Source organism: Natator depressus, chromosome 2 (assembly GCF_965152275.1).
Source record: "Natator depressus isolate rNatDep1 chromosome 2, rNatDep2.hap1, whole genome shotgun sequence".
Lineage (NCBI taxonomy): Eukaryota > Metazoa > Chordata > Testudines > Cheloniidae > Natator > Natator depressus.
Window position 1 is genome coordinate 108,755,878 of NC_134235.1, and position 18,182 is coordinate 108,774,059.

Sequence of the window (18,182 nt, forward strand, 5' to 3'; positions counted from 1 at the left end):
ATCTCCCGCTCCCAGGCAATTCTGGACAATTCCGCTAAAACCAGCAAGTGTTACCTAACAGTAAATAACACATACAAACTCCAAAGTTGCAACAGTTGCATGATTGAGGAAAGTAGGTAATTGTGTGATACAGGAAAGAAATGGGATTTTTTTAAAAAATGCGCAAAACTAATCATAATCCACTGAACCAGCATATAGTTAGCAAGGTGGAAAACATCACTTCTGGGCCACAGTTTCAGGGATGAAAAAGATTCTTCCTATACTTGTGGCTCCTATGAAGCTTCCCATGTCCCAAGCTAATTGCAGGGAATTAGGCCTATCTGTGAAACAAACCAAATGCTAATTCCTTTGATGAGTACTCACTCCTCCTAGCCCATGGCCAATCCTATCTCCTAATGACTCCAGCAAATAGATTCCTGCCAGAGGGCTAGAAAATGTTCTCACCTCTCCAGTTGCAGAGCCAAATATCTCTTATTGATGTCTGTAACTGATCAACCAGAGCTGCTCTCACCAGCAATCCAACAGTTCACTTATGAGAGGAATCCTAGGTAGCACCCGTGCGAGTGGATAAAATTCTGTTATCAGTGTCATGAGTTCAATAGGACTTGTGCTCCTAAATCACTTAAGTGCTTTTGAAATCACCACCACATGTGCAACTTCACTGTTGCTTATACTACATATTGAATTGTGTGTAGTTGCCATTTTGGGACGTCACTGAGAGTGATGCTAGTTCCAATGGGACATAGTGACTCACAGGAGATGTGTTGAATATAGACTATTTACAGTATTATTAGGTATTTAAAAGGCACCTATCACCAAGGTATCTAAGAAAGCTACATCATAGCCAAGATGAACTACATCATAGCCAAGTTGGATGTCTGAGTATGCTGCACTGTGGTTGCTGGCTCCTTATAAAAAAGTAGTTTAAAGGGTGTGAAATTAACATGTAGAAACAGTTGACTGCAGACTATAAGTTCTTTGAGAGAATGTAAATTAGCAACCTTCTTTACTCCACTGTCCCTTTCTCTAACTGCTGGATGGGATGAGTTCAGGAGAGTTTCCTTCACCATCACACCACAGCTCTCTAGATCCCATTGATCATTCTCAAATAGGTCTCTGTGGGTTTTTTTAAAGAGTGATGGTTATGTAGTATCGCTCAACGGTGATCAGAGTATCAGGCATACCTGTGTAGATATGATTATTGGTATTATGATTATTCATATTAGTGTAGACTAATTCATACAAGTTTTATTTGTCTGATTTTGTTTTTGTTTTTTTCTTTATGCTCTCAGTAAATTATTTATGTAAACCATGTGCATTTGACCTATTAGGGTTCTTCCTCCTGTGGTTAGGGATGCAGTTAACAGTGTCTCAGATTTTGCTGTCAGTTATTGTTTGCATTGGTAACATACAAACACTTCTTCATATATCCAGACCAGACATGGGGCGTCTTTTCCAAAAAGTTCCAGCTTGTCTATTAACAATGTAAACCCATCCTCTTGTCTCATGAACAATAGTCCTTTCTGAATTTCATTTTTATGCTTTCTTCTGGTTTTCTGCTCCTGAGAAGAGAGACACAAAAGGCAAGGTGAGCAAACCATGCCAAGATCCCTATTCAGTCACTGACATGAAGGCACATGGTTACTGTGATGCTGGCAGACCACTGAATGCTGACCAATGCATAACCGGAAACCAGTCTGGCTCACCTGTGCATTGGTATTGTTAAATTAGATGTTAAGTTTAAAAGAATGTGTTTACTGTTTAAATTTTATGAAATGCTTGTAGGATGCTGCATGTGTCACGCTGTCAGGAGTGGCTCTTGACTGTGAGTGCCTACCTCATGGCAGACACCCCCAACTGGTGGTGTGTTCTATAATTAGATTTCACCAAGCCAGTAATAAATGTGAACTCCTGATTCACTATAACAGTCTTACCATGGAGTCACCGACAGACCCTTAGATTCTCCAAGCTATCTTGCCACCCAGACAAACTGAACTTAGTGATAAATGGTCACTTGCACTGAGACTGGTTCAAGAGCCTGGGGAGTTATATTAGTACAGGAGGCCAGGATGTGGGAGAGAGACAAATCAGTTGAGGAGATGGGAGGGGAACAACTGGGACTGACTGGGCTAGGAGACTGGCCCCAAAGCCAGTGCTGAGACCTCCCAAGCCTCTGTAGCCGCTTTGCACATTTCCCCAGATTCTCCCTTCACGTGTGCTCTCTTCCCTTTCTGGTTTAGCCCCTCTGGGATCACAGAACCAGTAAAGTGAGGAACACAGACTTTGCAAAGGAACTTCTTAAACACACACACATTTTACTTTTGGACAGCACAAGAGAGTCACACATCTGTGCAAAACAATAAACACTTGACCTCAATCCCCTCTCCGAACCCTCAGTATTCCTGAGAACCATTGGATTTTGGTCAGTGTCCTGGGATTCTTGGGGTTCCTAGCATAGGAGAGGTTTCAAAGGAGCAGCCGTGTTAGTCTGTATCCGCAAAAAGAAAAGGAGGACTTGTGGCACCTTAGAGACTAACAAATTTATTTGAGCATAAGCTTTTGTGACCTACAGCGAAGTGAGCATGATACTTTAAAAAGCAGTCTGTGATACCTTTTCTTTGAGGCCTAGGACAGTTGGATTGTGAAGTTCTACACTCCCAGGAAGGGAGCCAGATAAGAAGTCTGTGTCTGGGAGCCCCACAGCTTGAAGCAGTGGCTGGACTCTGCACAGACCCTACATGTCTTGGATGTATGTTGGATTCAGAGGTTAGGTCCATTTAACGCAGTCTGGTGACTGTCCACTAGAGGGACTCAGTCTGTGACAACATCCACGTGTATGCAGTGTAGATGTAGCTCTGTCTGCCCCAGGATATTAGAGACACAAGGTGGGTGAGGTAATATCGTTTATTGGAACGACTTCTGTTGATGAGAGAGAGAAGCTTTCAAGCTGCACAGAGCTCTTCTTCAGGTCCGGGAAAGGTACTCCTCGGGTCACAGTGAAATGCAAGGTGGAAGATTTCAGAGTAACAGCCGTGTTAGTCTGTATTCGCAAAAAGAAAAGGAGGACTTGTGGCACCTTAGAGACTAACCAATTTATTTGAGCATAAGCTTTCGTGAGCTACAGCTCACTTCATCGGATGATGGAAGATTGTTTAGCATAAAGTAGTTAGCACATATATATGATAAGCAATCTGTTCCACCTTGCATTTTGCTGTGATGCTGGGAGTACCTTTCCCAGACCTGAAGAAGAGCTCCATGCATCTTGAAAGCTTCTCTTGAAAGCATCAACAGAAGTCGTTCCAATAAAAAATATTACCTCACCCACCTTATCTCTGTAATATCTGCATGTGTTAGAGCCAGCTGGGTAACAGACAATCCTTCCTCTCTAGGGAGGTGGAGCTAAGGGAAATGGAGAAAAAGGAAAAGCTTCTAGTAGGATTGTGCCTGAACTTAGAACAGAGAGGTAAGGAATATAAGGGACTGGGGCCAGGTCTGGGAACCAAAACAGAAAACTGAGCCTGTTGACACTCTAGCTGTGCAGTGAGTTTGTTAGCAGGTGACTCCCACATGTGATTCATAACCTCATGACTGACACTGCTATTAAGCATGTTTTTTTACCCCAAATGAGAGTCAGGCTGGATGCCTTTTTCCTCTTCTGCAGAAGGGAGTAGGTGTGCTGTGCCTGGGGCCTGAACAAACTCCCAACCACTAACTGTCTTCAGCATTTTCACCAACGATCTGGAAGTCAATATCAAATCACAGCTGGTGACATCTGCAGTGGGCACAAAGATTGATATTGTGGTAAATAATGATGAGGACAGTACAGCCCATTCAAACAAAACACATTTAAAGCAAATGAACTGTCATATTCTAGGCACAAAGAATATAGGCCAGACCTACCGAATAGAGGACTTTATCCTGGAAAGCAGTGACTCTGGAAACGATCTGGGGCTATAGGGGACATGGAACTTCACATGAGCTCCCAGTATGATGTTGTGTCAAAAAGGGCTAGTGCAATCCTTGGATGTATAAAGAGGGGTGTAGTGAGGAGGAGAAGGGACGTAATTTCTCTTCTGTATATAGCACTGGTGAGATGGCTACTGGAATACTCTGTACAGTTCTGGTGTCCACGTTTTAAAAGGGATGTTGAAAAATTGGAGAGCGTGCACAAAAGAACCATAAGAATCATTTGAGAGCCTGAGAATGTGGCTTAAAGTGATATATTTAAGGAGCTCAATCTTATGTAGCTATAGAAAAAGATTGAGAGGTGATTTGATTACAGTGTAGAAGTACCTTTATGGAGAGAAAATAACAAGTACCAAAGTGCTCTTCAATCTAGCCGAGAAAGACATAACAAGAACCAACGGCTGTCAGCTGAAGCCGGAGAAATTCAAATTAGAAGCAAGGAACCAATTTTTAACAGTGAGAGTGATTAATCACCGGAACAAGTTACCAAGGGAAGTGGTGGATTCTCCGTTTCCTCATGTCCTCACCTCACAACTGGATGTCTTTCGGGAAGGTGTGTTTTAGTGACACACAAGCTGTTGGGTTTAATATGGGAGTAAGAGTGTGAAACTTCATGGCCTGTGAAATAGAGGCCGGATTAGGAGATCTAATGGCCTAAAAATCTATGAATCTATGAAAAACTCAGTGTGAGATGAGGAACAGACTCTGCTGTTTTACTGTTTAGCCTGCTTGCTCCCCAGAATTAATAGTGAGCAAGTGGGGAGATTTGGGGGAGCAGCTGAGCCATCCAAAGGGGCTGGCCAGGGGCAGACATCAGCCCTGCAAGGGAGGGGTGGGTGTGGCAGTGACTTCACAAGGGCCTTTGAAAGGAACTCAGCCTATTGGGCAAAGGTGGTGAGGAGGCTGTGACCTCACAGAGCTCCCTTGACATCAGACATGCAGTACAGGGGTGCAGGGCAGGGGGAACCTCAGAGACCCCTATAGCCTTGGTGCAGCAAGCCTCCTTCTCACGATCTCTCCTGGAGGACTAAGAGATGATTTGTGTTCATGCACCTGAGTGCTAAGGAGGAGCTTCTCTGGGAGTTTGCTGTCTTGATTTTGTAGAAAGCAGACATCCCCTATGTAGAAGGTAAGATTATCAGTGAGGGTTGGAACATGTTCAGTCTGATCCAAACATTGCCAGCCGAGTACTAAGCTCAGAAAACACAAGGTAAGTTGGCAGAAAAATGTCCCATCTAGGAATCCACCCCTTAATAACTGGTTAACTAATAGGTCTCAAAATGTAATTGTAAATGAGGTATCATTATCGAGCGGGTGTCTTTCTAGTAGGGTCGTGCAGGGATCGGTTCTTGGCCCTGTGCTATTTAACATTTTGATCAGTGACTTGGAAGCAAATATACAATCATCACTGTAAAATCTGCAGATGACAGAAAGATTGGGGGAGTGGTAAATAACAAACAGGACATGTCACTGACACAGAGCCATCTGGACTGCTTGGTAAGCTGAGCACAAGCAAACAACATGCATTTCAGTATGTCCAAATGTAAAGTTATACCTCTCGGAACAAAAAATATAGGCTATATGTACAAGATGGGGGACTCTATCCTGGGAGACAGTAACCCTGAAAAAGACTTGGGGTCATGTTTGCTAATCAGCTGAGCATGAGCTCCCAGTGGGACACTGTGGCCAAAAGGGCAAATGCGATCCTTGGACCCATACATAGCGGAATCACAGGTAGAATTAGACAGGTTATATATCTTTGTATTTGGTACTGATGCAACCACTACTGGAATATTGTGTCCAGTTCTGGTATCTACAATTTTAGATGGATGCCAATAAATTTGAGAGAGTTCAGAGAAGAGCCACAAAAATGATTAAAGGATTAGAAAACATGCCTTATATTGATAGACTCAAGGAGCTCAATCTATTGATCTTAACAAAGAGAAGGTTAAGGGATGAGCATAAGGGAACAAATATGTGTTATGGGCTCTTCACTTTAGCAAACACAGGTATAAGAAGATCTAATGGCTGCAAGTTGAAGCTAGACAAATTCAGACTGGAAATAAGGTGAACATTTTTAACTGACAGGGTTTGGAACAATTTACCCAGGGTTGTGATGGATCCTCTATAACTGGCATTTTTAAAATCAAGATGAGATGTTTTTCTAAAAAATCTGCTCTAATTCAAGCAGGAATTATTTTGAGTGAAGTTCTATGGCCCATGTAATACAGAAGGGAAGATTAGATGATCAGAGTGGATCTTTCTGGCCTTGGAATCTATGATTCACTGGGGTGTTTGGAATTTGTCCCTTTTTGCTTGCCTTTACCTCCCTTTCTCTTGTCTTGTCTTTTCTTTTCTCTTTTCTTGTTCCATTTCTCTCTGCTGCTCTTCTTCCTGAGCAGGGTGGGGCTGTTTTCTAGTTGTCATTGTAAGAGGCCCTCACAAAGAGATGGGGCTAGAATTTTGTGCTGATAGTGATCTCCCCCAAAATGACCTCCTCTGGTGACTAAGGCTGTCTTTTGCCCATCTGTTCAATTGCTCAGCTTCCAGCCCTTGAGAGTCTCCATACTGATTGGTTGAGCTTGGGGTTCTTACTGAGTTAACAGGGAGGAGACGTAGGTCACTGCTGGCTGAGTGCAGCGAGGCCTAACGCTCAGTTCAATGGCATTTCTTTGTCTGTCTGTAACATGATAATTTTTGAAGACTCCATTAAATTGATTCCAAAATTTCTAGGCATCAGTGGGAAGAACCTTGTTGATTTTGGTGACAATTGGAAAACAGCAACACCAGAAAAGCCCGATTTCCACACCGTGCCCATTAAATTGGTGCTGTAGGCAGAGGCGCTTTGTGACACCAGAGTTAACTCAGCCAGTCAGTGGTAACTTTCTCCAGTTGATTTGCATAATTCAACCCCATTGGTTAAAATGAGTCAGCAAATGAACCTGCAGGTTTCAATGGGAGAGATGACCAACGCAGGCGGCAGGGTTAGGATTTAAGATCAAGGTTATTGGAGTGAATGAGTGATGGGTGAGTTGCTGAGTTACCTCTGATGTCACAATGCTACTGCTCAGGCTTCTCTGCCTGCAGAGCCACATGGGCAGTGACTGTCAAGGGGAAGTTTTTGTTGATCTGAAACATATAAAACGCGAAGAACAGAAGAGGAATGGCTTAGATGATTTGACAATAAAATGTAGGGTTTTTTGGTATTATCAGGTCCAATTGCTACTGGTTCAGGGATGGAAACTGGGCCTACATAAACAAACAAGTGTCCAACCCTCTAGTTAGCCTCTTTTAAAATCGAGTAAATAATTTTCAACAAATTATTGATATGATGAATTTTGCTGCCTTCTCTCCTATAATTGAATATGAGCAGTTTATGATTCTCTTGAATGTAGTAGTTCTTCTAAAATCAGGGTGAATAAAAATGATTTAAAAAAAAACCACAAAAAGGATTTTAAAAAAATTTCAATTAAATTATTTTTATTTAAATTAAAAACAGGATTTTTTTTAAAAACCAAACTATCGGGGATTAAATTTGAAATTATGACAACCTGTGTTAGTGTTTAAACTTGCTATAGTTTAGTCCATGTTTGTTGTGCAGTTTTAATGGAAGTCAAACCACTGAATTTGTGGAAGTCATTAGCTAAGCACCGGGAACCAGAGTTTGTTGAAACGGTAAAACCAGCTTTTGACAGCAGTAGCCTTTTCTGCAGGCACAGAAAGAATATTTTCTTCATTTCATTATATTCAGCTAATTGAGTTCAAGGACAAGTTCATTCAAATTTCAGATGCTGACTGGGAATTGAGAAAGCAGGAAAGCTACTTTTCCTCTTCCAATCTATGAATAAATACTACATGTTGGGGGAATCAGATCTACTAGTTCCAAAATCTGAGAGATACGATGCCCAGAAACAATCAGTTCAATTCACTAACTGCAAATACCTCCTTACATCAGTTAGGTTTAAATGAAAAACACGTTTCAGAAAACTTTTTTGTTACTCTCTATTCAGCAAATTTAAGGTAGTTTCATTTAATTAATAAACATATTGAAAATGCTCTTTCTGTGCATTTTTGAGTGTATTTGAATTTCCATCCAAACAGAGCCTGGACAAATCAGAATTAAAACAATCATCATAATCTAGGAAATAAATGCATCATTTGCCATTTTTCAACATAATAAAAATGTAAAAATTAGACTGAAGAAATGTAAATTACTCCATATAACTGCTTAAATAAATGTGCTTAGATATAGTTTACCGTCATAGTTAGCAAAAGAAAAAGCACCAAATTTAGTGTAAAGACGATATTTAGTTGCAAATCCACATTTTTAATAGTTATCAACTAATGAGAATCAACCTATCATTAGGAAAATAACTAAAAAGTATAACTGTAAAACATGATTAAAATAAATGGTTTAAATCAATGCACCCTGATGTCTAGTTCTGGGATTCTGAATTTTGGAGGCCAGACTGAGACCCTCATTCACTAGGAACAACCAAGAACCAAGTAACACATTCTAGTGCTGTTAGCAGCCAAGCCTGTAAAGCCAAGTAACAATTGAGGGCAGTAGGAGACTGAGGGACACTGAGAATTTCCAACCGTTGATTCCAAACCCAAAGATGTGACATTGGCTTTGGATGGGGGAGAAGCAGGAAATCACTAGGGATTCTTGCCCCAAACAACAATCACCCATTGTCCTTTTGAGCTCAAAGGTGTCTAATACTCATGACCTACTTAAATCACACTACTTCTAGGAGTTAGAGAAGTGTCTCTATCCTGAACAGAGCAGGTGAAAATAGAGGTAAGAAGCAAGAGGTGGTTACACAGCAACACCGCGGCAGAGCCAGAAAGAAAAGCATAAGAAAAAACATTTATCAAAACTGAGTTCTTAAACAAAGGAAATACTATCTGTAGTTAGTGAACTGAATTGATACATTCTGGTCACCATGTCCTTCAAGAGGTATGAACTGGTAGATCTCATCCCCTCACACCTCATTTTTATTCATAGATTGAAGGAAGAAAACAAGTTTGCCTGCTTGGTCAACTCCCCATGGATTTCTGAAATCCACTGAATTTGTCACTGAACTGAACTAGTTGAATAAACTGAAATGAAGAAAATATTCTTTCTGCACTTTCAAAGGAGGCTACTGCTGTCTAAAGCTGTTTTAGCACTTCAAGTAATTCTGGTTGTAGGTGCTTCAGTGGTTTGACTGTCCTTAAAACTTGGCAGTAAACATGTACTACTTAATATTGTTTTTTTCCCTATTCTCTTTACATTATTTTAGGAGATTATAATAAGATTAGGGTTTAACATAGGTTGTCAATTTCAGATTTAATTTTAAGCAGGTTTAGTTTAACAAACAAACCTGTGGTTAATTTAATTTAAAAAATCCAGTTCATATTTTAAAAATAATCTATTTTTAATCCATCTGCCTAGGGATTGAAAAGCCTCCTAGCTCATCTCCCAATCCAGGAAGGGCTGATCCTCCTCAACCTAAGGTCTAAGGCTGGGTTCCTCACTCTGTACTGGGCTGAACTGAAAGCCCAGATCTAAATTCTAGGAATTTGGATCTGACCTTTAATGGTCCAATGCTGAATAGCACTTACAGACCGGCTTTTTCTGGTTAAATCTCACAGTGCTTTACAATAGTGGGTAAGTATTATATACCCATTTTACTGATGGGGACTGAAACATAGAGAGGGGGAATGGCTTGGCCAAGGTCTCATAATCAATAGGAAAACTACCAATGAAAGCCAGGAGTCCTGACTCCCAATACCCTGCCTCATGCACTGCAGCAGGCCACACTCCCTTTCAAAGCCAGGGAGACTGGGAATAGGGTCCTGCTTGCAATTGTCAGCTCTGGAAGGGAGTCTTCCTCTAGTGGTTAGTTCAGGGGCCTGGACACAGGACTCCTGGACTCCATCCCTGGTTCTGTCACTGACTCCCAGTGCGACCCTGAGGCAGTGACTTCCCCTGCCCAGGCCACAGTTTTCGGTCAGTGGGGTTGGGGTCCCTCCCCTACAGTCCAGGGCTTGTCAGGCTTCAGGAATGTGTGTAAAGTGCTAGGAGACCTTGAGATGGGAGGCGTCCTATGCCTGCAATAGGTCAGTGTTTTGGACCCCCGGCTGTTGACCTGAGTTTATCCATCCCTTGGCAATAAAACATCATCTTGTTTTCACAGCCACTGTGTCTCTCGGTTTCTACACCCTGCCCTGCTGGCACGGAATTGTGCTGCCCAGTGCAGCACCTTTTCCAGCTCCAAGGAGCGAGGAAGAGGGCAAGGGAGAGACCTTGCCCTGAGCATCTGCCACCGAGCTCTACGCCATCTAGAGCAAGTGAGTGGCACATGTAGCTTGTCCTCAGAGGCTTCCCTGTTCTGCTTGGGGAGGGGCAGAAATGGGAGGTGGGGGGAAATCTCCTCCCAATGAAACGAGATTTCCTAACACAACCCCCTGCAGTTCTGGACCTGGGCAGCATGTTTCCTGCAGGGTGTTCTCCAGAGTCATCTCTAGTATGGTGGAAATAGCCCAGAAATAGGGCTCCCAGCCCTTCCCTTGTATGAGACTGTTCCCCAGGCTGAGAGTCTCTGGGGGAGCCAGACCCTGCCAGCTGCTGAACACCCACAACCCCAATCAATGAAATCAGTGGGAACTTGGTGGGGGGAGGATTATGCCTCATATGACTGGGACTTGGTGAACTTTAGCTGGGGAACAGTCCCCAGGGCAGGCTTAGACTCCTTCCCGGGTTCTGTTCTTTCTCTAGCCTGGCAGGGAGTGTGGCCTGGGGCGGAGGTTGGCAGGGCAGAGCTGCTTGTCCAAACTAACTGAAAACCCCACTGCTCTGAAAGGATGAGGCTCCCCCGATGCAACAGTGCCTCAGTGGTGATGGGGAACTTTGGGAGCAGCCTGTTCTGTGAGCTCCTGCCCGTGTGTAGATTGCAGTCCCTGTACCCCATGGTGGGGCGTGTGGTGAGGGGGAGTTGTCCCAGCGGAGGAGAGGTGGAGGGGAGCAGGAAGGCCTGTTAGTGAGAGGCTGCCTTGAACCCAGACTCAAGGCTGCTCCCCACTCAGTTCCCGGATGGAGAGGCTCAGGCAGATGCTGGGGAAGAAGGCTGTGAAGGTGGCTCCAGGGCCAGTGGGAAGCTGCTGCCGGCTGCCCCAGGAGGAGAGTGGCCCCTCTGTCCCCACTGGCGGGGAGGCAGGTTCTGGCCTGTCCAAGAGGTGGAAGTGCCTGGTATTCTGGAGGAGGAAGACACTAGCTCCCAGAGCAGGCCCTGAGGCACCTTCTGAGCCAACATGGAGGTGGCCCAGGGTGCAGCTGTGCGGGAGGGACCCAGTACAGGGCGGGAGCCGGGCAAAGCTGCTCTGGGGCTTCCTCTCCAGGAAGCAGAGGAGCCAGGAGCCCAGCCCCAGGGCCCAGCAGGAGTCATCCCCCTGCCTGGCCACTGGAGAGCCCCCAGCCTCCCGAGAGCAGGAGATGGGCAACCCCGGCTCTAGCACCAGCAGCTCCGCCTACTCCCTAGGGGCCAGCAGCATCTCATAGGAGTGTGAGAGGGCTGAGGCTGAAGGCTCCCCCCTGGCAGGTGAGGGGAGAGCCAGGGGAAGGGAGGAGGATGGGGGGGATGGACTAGTAACACCCTGGACCCATTGGTTCACCAAGGCATCAGCCCTGAGCCACGTGAGACTCACTGACACCAGTGGGAGTGGCACAGCCACGCCCTGTGCAGGGCATTCAGGGCGGAGTTGGGGGAGCTTCAGTCTCCCAGGCCCCTGATGATGATGGGGCATGGCCTGACTGCTATGGGGTCGTGAGGCAGATGGGGCTACGGGCGTCTCTGTGGGGGGTGGGGGGCCCCTCTCTGCCATGGGGCTCCTTACAGAGGAGGATGGAACATTTAAGCCTTCTCTCTTCACTGCACCCCTCAGTGCAGGTCCTCATAAGCAGGGGACCTTATGTCCCTCAGCAGCACCAGGAGTCGTCCTCTCTCCTTCTTTCCCTGGTGAAGGGAACCCCTGTGTCCAGCTGGAGGGGGACGAGGACGAGGACATGCCCCCAGAAGAAGCTGCCATCAGGGTCATCCAAAAACATCTGCAGGGCAGAGAAGAGGTACAAAAATCCCCCTGCGGAGCTGGCGCCGAGTCTGTCCTGCCCCTTGCACCATCCCCACCCCAGAGAACCCATAACCCCCTGATGGGGGCACTTCTCCCATGTTATCTGGGACCTCCAAGAGGGGGTGTTTGTCCCACGAAGGCCAGGGTCTCCTCCCGCCACAGACACTGCCAGTTACAATCCCTGCCTGTGCGGGAGGACACTGTGGTTTTGTTGATCAACACAGGAGCTAGAATTAACAATGGCCAGGAGTCTCGGTCTCAGGTTCGCCTCCCTTCCCGTATCTATCACTGGGGGTTTGTGTTCCCAGATATGAGTCAGACAGGATAAAGGTACAACCAGATTTATTAATGGGGTGGCAAGGATTCCCCAGGTAACAAGGTGAGATGGATAATAAAACAAGGCAGGCTGCATCAATAGGGATCTATATACGAGGATTAAAATGACAATGACACTACCATCTCTGGCAGCTTGATTTGATGGTGCCTTCTCCTTTTCAGGATGGCTGCTGTTGTCAGACGTCACCGGTATGGTGCTCTGCTCTTGTTCAATGTTGATAACAGTCGGCTGCGTACTTGTGTTCTCTCTATGTGCTGCCCCGGCTCTGCAGATTGCTGGCACAGCAGACCATGAGAGAACCCCCGATGACCACAGACTCCGATAAGGTACAAAGGCACCCGGCCAGGTTTATTGTCAAACGAAGCACAGTAACAGTTTCCCGCAGACTCTACGGGACATACTACGAATATGTGCCCCCTGACAATGGACACAGCTCAGTCAGTGGCGGGACATTCCACTGCCCCCTAGGCTGGACCAAGACACCGCCCCAGGGATGCATTCTTATACACAGGTACAAACAAGTTACACATCACTCCTGACGTATCGAGGTATAATCCCTCTGCGTATTGGGGTGCTGCCTCTCTCGGGGTACATGTTGGTTCGAAGAAACAAGTCTATCCATCATATTATTCTTTTGACCCTGTCTTTTGGGATGGGTCAGCCTGTTCCTCATTATTTCTGTGGATTGTGTTTGTACCGGGCTGTTCTGGTGCCATCCTTGTCCATGTTTATCCTATTAGTGCTTGATACCCTTTAGATATGGGTATCTAATTTAGATACCAATTAGCAGCCTTCCTCTTGCCAACTTTTGTGAGCAGGGCCTGCTTCTGGCTCACAGCTTAACTTTGCTTTATGTTAGAAAAGTCTTGACCATTCCTTTGGTTCAGGCCTCAGGCCTCATACCAGGCCTCTGATACCAAGGGTTTATGTTTCAGGGCCTCATTTTACTACAGATGCAGCGCGACAGGACGGCTGGATTCCTCAGATGGAGACAGGACCTCCAGGCAGAACCAGATGAATGTCTTCTCAGGTAAGATGGAAGTATTCAGGTAATTAAATCCCTCCCCTTCCTGCGTTGTCCTGCGTGGGACAAGTGATCACTATAGGAGATGGATCAGGTGCGTGCAGGTAAGTATATTCCCTGCTTAAGATGACCCTTGTGGAGTGAATGGCCTACCCTATTAACCCTCAGCCACTTGCTCTGCCCCAAACAGACAGCAACAAGACTCTGCCATTCAGGTGGGCAGCCCCGATCTAATCTGAGCACCGCCCTTATACAGACATAGGGTTGCTAGGCAGATTAGCCAATGACAGTAACCATCTTTTCCCACCTAAACATAAAAAGGCGCCAAATTCAGAGAGAGCAGGGGACCAGAAGGGCTTACAAAATGGATGTCTAGTTGTCCTTTAGAGGTTCCAAGATGGCCTTAGGATTTTTAACTCTACAGTTTTGGGAAGGGGAGGCTTTTCTTGTCCTCCCCCATGGAGGACTTGAGCCCTGGAGCTGGTTTGGGTGGGGCGGGGAGGCCCCTAGCTAACCGGCTCTCTCTCCCCCAGCCCCACTCTTAGTGGGTGCGGGACAGGGCCAAGCAGCTCCGCTTCCTGCACGCTATCCCCACTCTGTGCTTCTCTGCACAAAAGCAGGGGCAGGACACCCTGGAGCCGCACTGCTCCAGAGCGGCCCTTGTGGAGAGCACTGCGGTGAGTGAGACCCGGTGCCCGGGCCCGTGGGGGGAGGGAGCTGGACATGGGCCACTGGGGGGTGATAGTGGGGCTGGAGGGGGCAGCAGAGGGCAGGGATTCCTGGGGCTGAGGACTGGGGAGCAGGGAAGGGGGAAATTCTGGCACTGATCCGGAACTGGCAGCGGGGGGGATGGTAGGGCCGGAGGGGTGCCTGAGGGGAGGGAGGAATGTGGGGGTTGAGCTGGAGAGGGGGAGGGAGGGGTTAGTTTGATGGGAGGGAGGAAAGGGGAGTCAAGGTGGGGGGGAGGGGTTATGCTGGCTGTGTCTGCTGCACAGTTTGGCCTCCTCGCTGGGAAGTGCCTGTGGGGCCTGAATCTCACCTGCTGCTTTGTCCCCTTTGGGTCTCCCAGGAGTTGATTGAAGACCTCCCCCTGGAGTCTGAGCCAAGCTCCATCCTCTCCAACTCTGTGGCTGCAGTTTGCAACCTCAGGTACCAGAACCCTCCTGCCCAGCTGCCCTGACCCTGGTGCTGTTCAGGCCCAGAGCCGGGAGTCACAGATCCTCCCCATCCTAGGTCACCCCCAATTGTGGCCGAAGGGGTGGGAATGTTCACTCTTTCCTGGCTGGGTGGTTGATTTCACTCCAGTAACTTTATAGGGGCTTTAGGGAGAGGATCACTGGGGTAGGGGGTTATATAAGAGGGGCAGCCAGGTCCAGTGGTGAGATCAGGGGAACGGGCCCTGTTCTAGCCATGCCACTGACTGGCTCTATGACTTCAGCTAGCTCACTGCGCTTCTTGGCACCCCTGTTTCTGTTTTTGCTGGCCTGTGCCTATTTCCCTGACATTTCACGTCCCATGGTAGTGCCAGCGCCACTCTCGTGCGCTAAAGTCTAAGACAGGCTCCTCTGTCCTGCCAGCAAACTGAAGCTGCCTCTTGAGCTGGAATCACACCTCCTGCGGGCTGTCCTGTACAGTGTTTTTACCATGGGCACAGGGAAGGACACCGCTCACTTCCAGGTAGGTCATCATCCTACTTCTCTATCCCAGGAGCGGCCTGTGGTCCCTGCTCCCTTGGTTTGGTGGAGCTGCTGAGAATAGAGGAGGGGTGAGCAGAGCTGGGAACAGGCCTGGGCTTAACAAAATGGCAAGGAGGGCCCCTTCCCTCCAGAGGGGATTGCGTTACCCTCTGTGGCTGATCCTGGCCTTCCCTCCTCATTCTCAGCTCTGCTGTCTGGACTCTGCCCGGGCCCCTAGCTCCCATCCATAGCAGTGTGGCTGTTCCATACCCTGCTGCATACCAGGCCCTCTGCAGAGAACTGCTAAGGGCCAGGACTGAAGAGCCAGGTGTCTGTGGTGTTTAGGCCGAGGGAGAGCTATTGAAGGTGCAGCAGCAGCTTGGAAAAGAGGTTTCCACTATAAAAAATAAAGTCCTGTTGAAGTTTGTTAGTACCTTGCCTGGCTACTACAACAGTGTCATCCTGCCATGAACTCTTGCTAAGTGTCTCTGGAGTGATAGGAATGGGAGAGGCCAGGATGCATCTTTGGGGTCTTGCCAGGGCTCCCCAGAGAACCCTCCTAATCATCTCCTGAATGCTGTAGCCCCAGATCCCTCCTAATCATCTCCTGAATGCTGTAGCCCCAGATCCCATGACTGTCCGGCACTCCCTCCTCTTGCAGGCTCTTCACAAGGCCTATGCAGACAGCCTGGACATTATGCTGAGGAGCCTGATCACAGAAACCCTCACCATGGACAAGCTGCAGCACCTCTTGGAGGTGAGCACAAGAGAAGGGTCTGGGTGGAATTTCATCTTAACTCCATGGGAGGGCTGCAAAGGAGAGACTGGAAGAGCCACATTTCCATTGTGTCATCCCAGCTGCGACCCAGCGGGCCAGACTTTGCCAGAGCTGTCAGTGCAGTGCAATGTCAGGGCCCTTCCGCCTTTGGGGGGACAGAGGGAAGGAGCTGGGACTGTAAGCCAGAGCTCTGCATGGTTCTGTTAAGCACTAACAGTGGGCACCAGGCCTGGTTGGGGACTGAGAGCCTCAAACCACTGTGAGACCCAGGACATGGGCCTCTCAGAAAAGTCACTGGCTCCTTTCTACTGAGACCCTGAGATACAGAAGGATTCTTAGGACAGAACAGCTGATTCCCTATGGACACGGCAATTCCTGGAGGGATTCTCCTCACAGTCACTCCCTCTATCGTACCAATGCCATTGCAGCTGGGGAGGGGCTAGAGCGTGTGACTTGATCGTGATGTGCTATTCATGGATCAGGGGTTCAGAGAGGGTGGGACCAGCCCCAAGACCGAACGTTGTCCCAATCTGGAGAGACAATGACAGCTTGTGACCAGCAGGACATGGGCAGTGTCCTGGATGCAAGAACCCCCTTTTAAAGCTCTGTGATGAACACAATATCTCAGCCCCATGGGGAGGGGAAGCTCATTTGTAGAGCCTGTGCATCTGCCCACTGACCCTCACCTGCCTCCTTCTCCCACTGCACATCAATTTCTGGATGCACTCCAGAGTGACGCAAGAGAGAGCCACGTCCATACGGAGCAGCACTGCCCTACTCCGATACACCACCTGCCTCCCAGGATTTGATGTAAGTGACCTTTGACCCCCCCTGCATAGGCAGGGCTGGCCTCTGACAGACTGGGAGATTTGCAGCTGCAGGGGTTCTAGATTGAGAGGGCCCCTGTGGGGAGGCAGAGTCAAAACTGAGAATCAACTATGCTTCAGTCAAGTTCCTTTTCTCCTGGCTAACTGGTTCCCCTGGGTCTGTAAGGGGCTGTTCTCCATAGCCCCGGGCTGGCAGATTTGTGCCTGGCCTCAGAGCCCTTGTTATTCTGGAGCTGCTGGCGAGTGAGTCCTCATAGAGAGCCCCTCCCCGGTCCCTTTGCTCAAAGCTCCTTTGGGGGCAGAGAGAATGGGGGCTGTAGCTCTAGTCCCTGTCTCCCAGCACTTCCTATAGAAGGAGTGGGAGGAGAGAGACTCCTGGCCCAGGGGAGATGAAGAGCTGAAGGTAGAATATTGATGGATTCCCCTCTCCTCCTCCTTCCATCAGAGCTCATCTGACTTCCCCAAGGTGGGGTATCTTGTGGCACAGCTGGGTCTCTATATCACTGACCCAGCATGTGACATCAGCTGCAATCCAGGGAGGGGATTTACAGGCTCTACCAGCTATGGCTGCAGAAGAGGGGTAAGAAACCCAGCTGGGAAATGGGACGCTGTAGAAACAAGCCCCTAGGAGACTAACTCCAGTGGGCCATTGGGACCCCTGTAGAACTAAGCGTTCTCCTTTTAGACCAACCCTAGCTGGGCAGAGGGATGCCAATAGAAACAAGGTCCCTCCTTTGAGACTGACCCCAGCTGGGCAATGGTACCTGTATGGAAAAGTGGCGCTCTTGGAGACTCACTCCACTGGGCAATGGGACTCTATAGAAGAAGCCCCCTCCTCTGAGGCCGACCCCAGTTTAAATGATGAATTCATAAGCGATGAGTGTGAAAGTGCCAAGGAAATTGGCTCTTTTATCTCACAGGGCACAGCTGAGCTGCCATGGGGCTGCCAGCTGGTGAGGGGGCAGGAATGGAGGTATTGAGACACATGGAGGATAAGAGCCCAGACTGAGGGCAGGGGCAGGAGTGGGGACCACAGAGGAAGGACAGAAAGCTTTGCAGGATTTCACCAGCTGGGTACCTAGGGCCAGATCCTGACTTCAATGGATGTGGGGGGTTCTCAGCATTAGACATCTTCATTAGCAGGGACCCACTCCCAGAGCCCAAAGACTGTAATGGTCACATGATTTCTGTGATGAATGGAACAAATCCCCCTCCAGATACTAAACCGCCTGATGGGGACCCTACTATTCCATTGGGGCATAGATACTGCGAAGGCCCCAGTCAGTGTGCACCCAGCAATGGGAACAAAAGGAATCAAGCACTGAAACCAGAATGCCAACCTCACAAATGTGTCTTTCTCTCCCAGGGCTGAACATCAGAGATGTCAAAGAGCTGTGGTGTGAGGATGGGCTCCAGGACACCAAGTACCTTGGCTATAGAAATATGGCCAGAGTGGGGGAGG

The 18,182-nt window shown here is 47.8% G+C and overlaps 1 long non-coding RNA gene across 1 annotated transcript; it reads left to right on the forward strand.

Annotated features, from left to right (window-relative positions):
• Positions 1-15,025: 15,025 nt before the first annotated feature.
• Positions 15,026-18,182, forward strand: LOC141981499 (uncharacterized). The gene is made up of 5 exons (XR_012637800.1): positions 15,026-15,116; positions 15,777-15,872; positions 16,625-16,703; positions 17,166-17,300; positions 18,087-18,182. It is a non-coding gene; the product is annotated as an uncharacterized LOC141981499 (long non-coding RNA).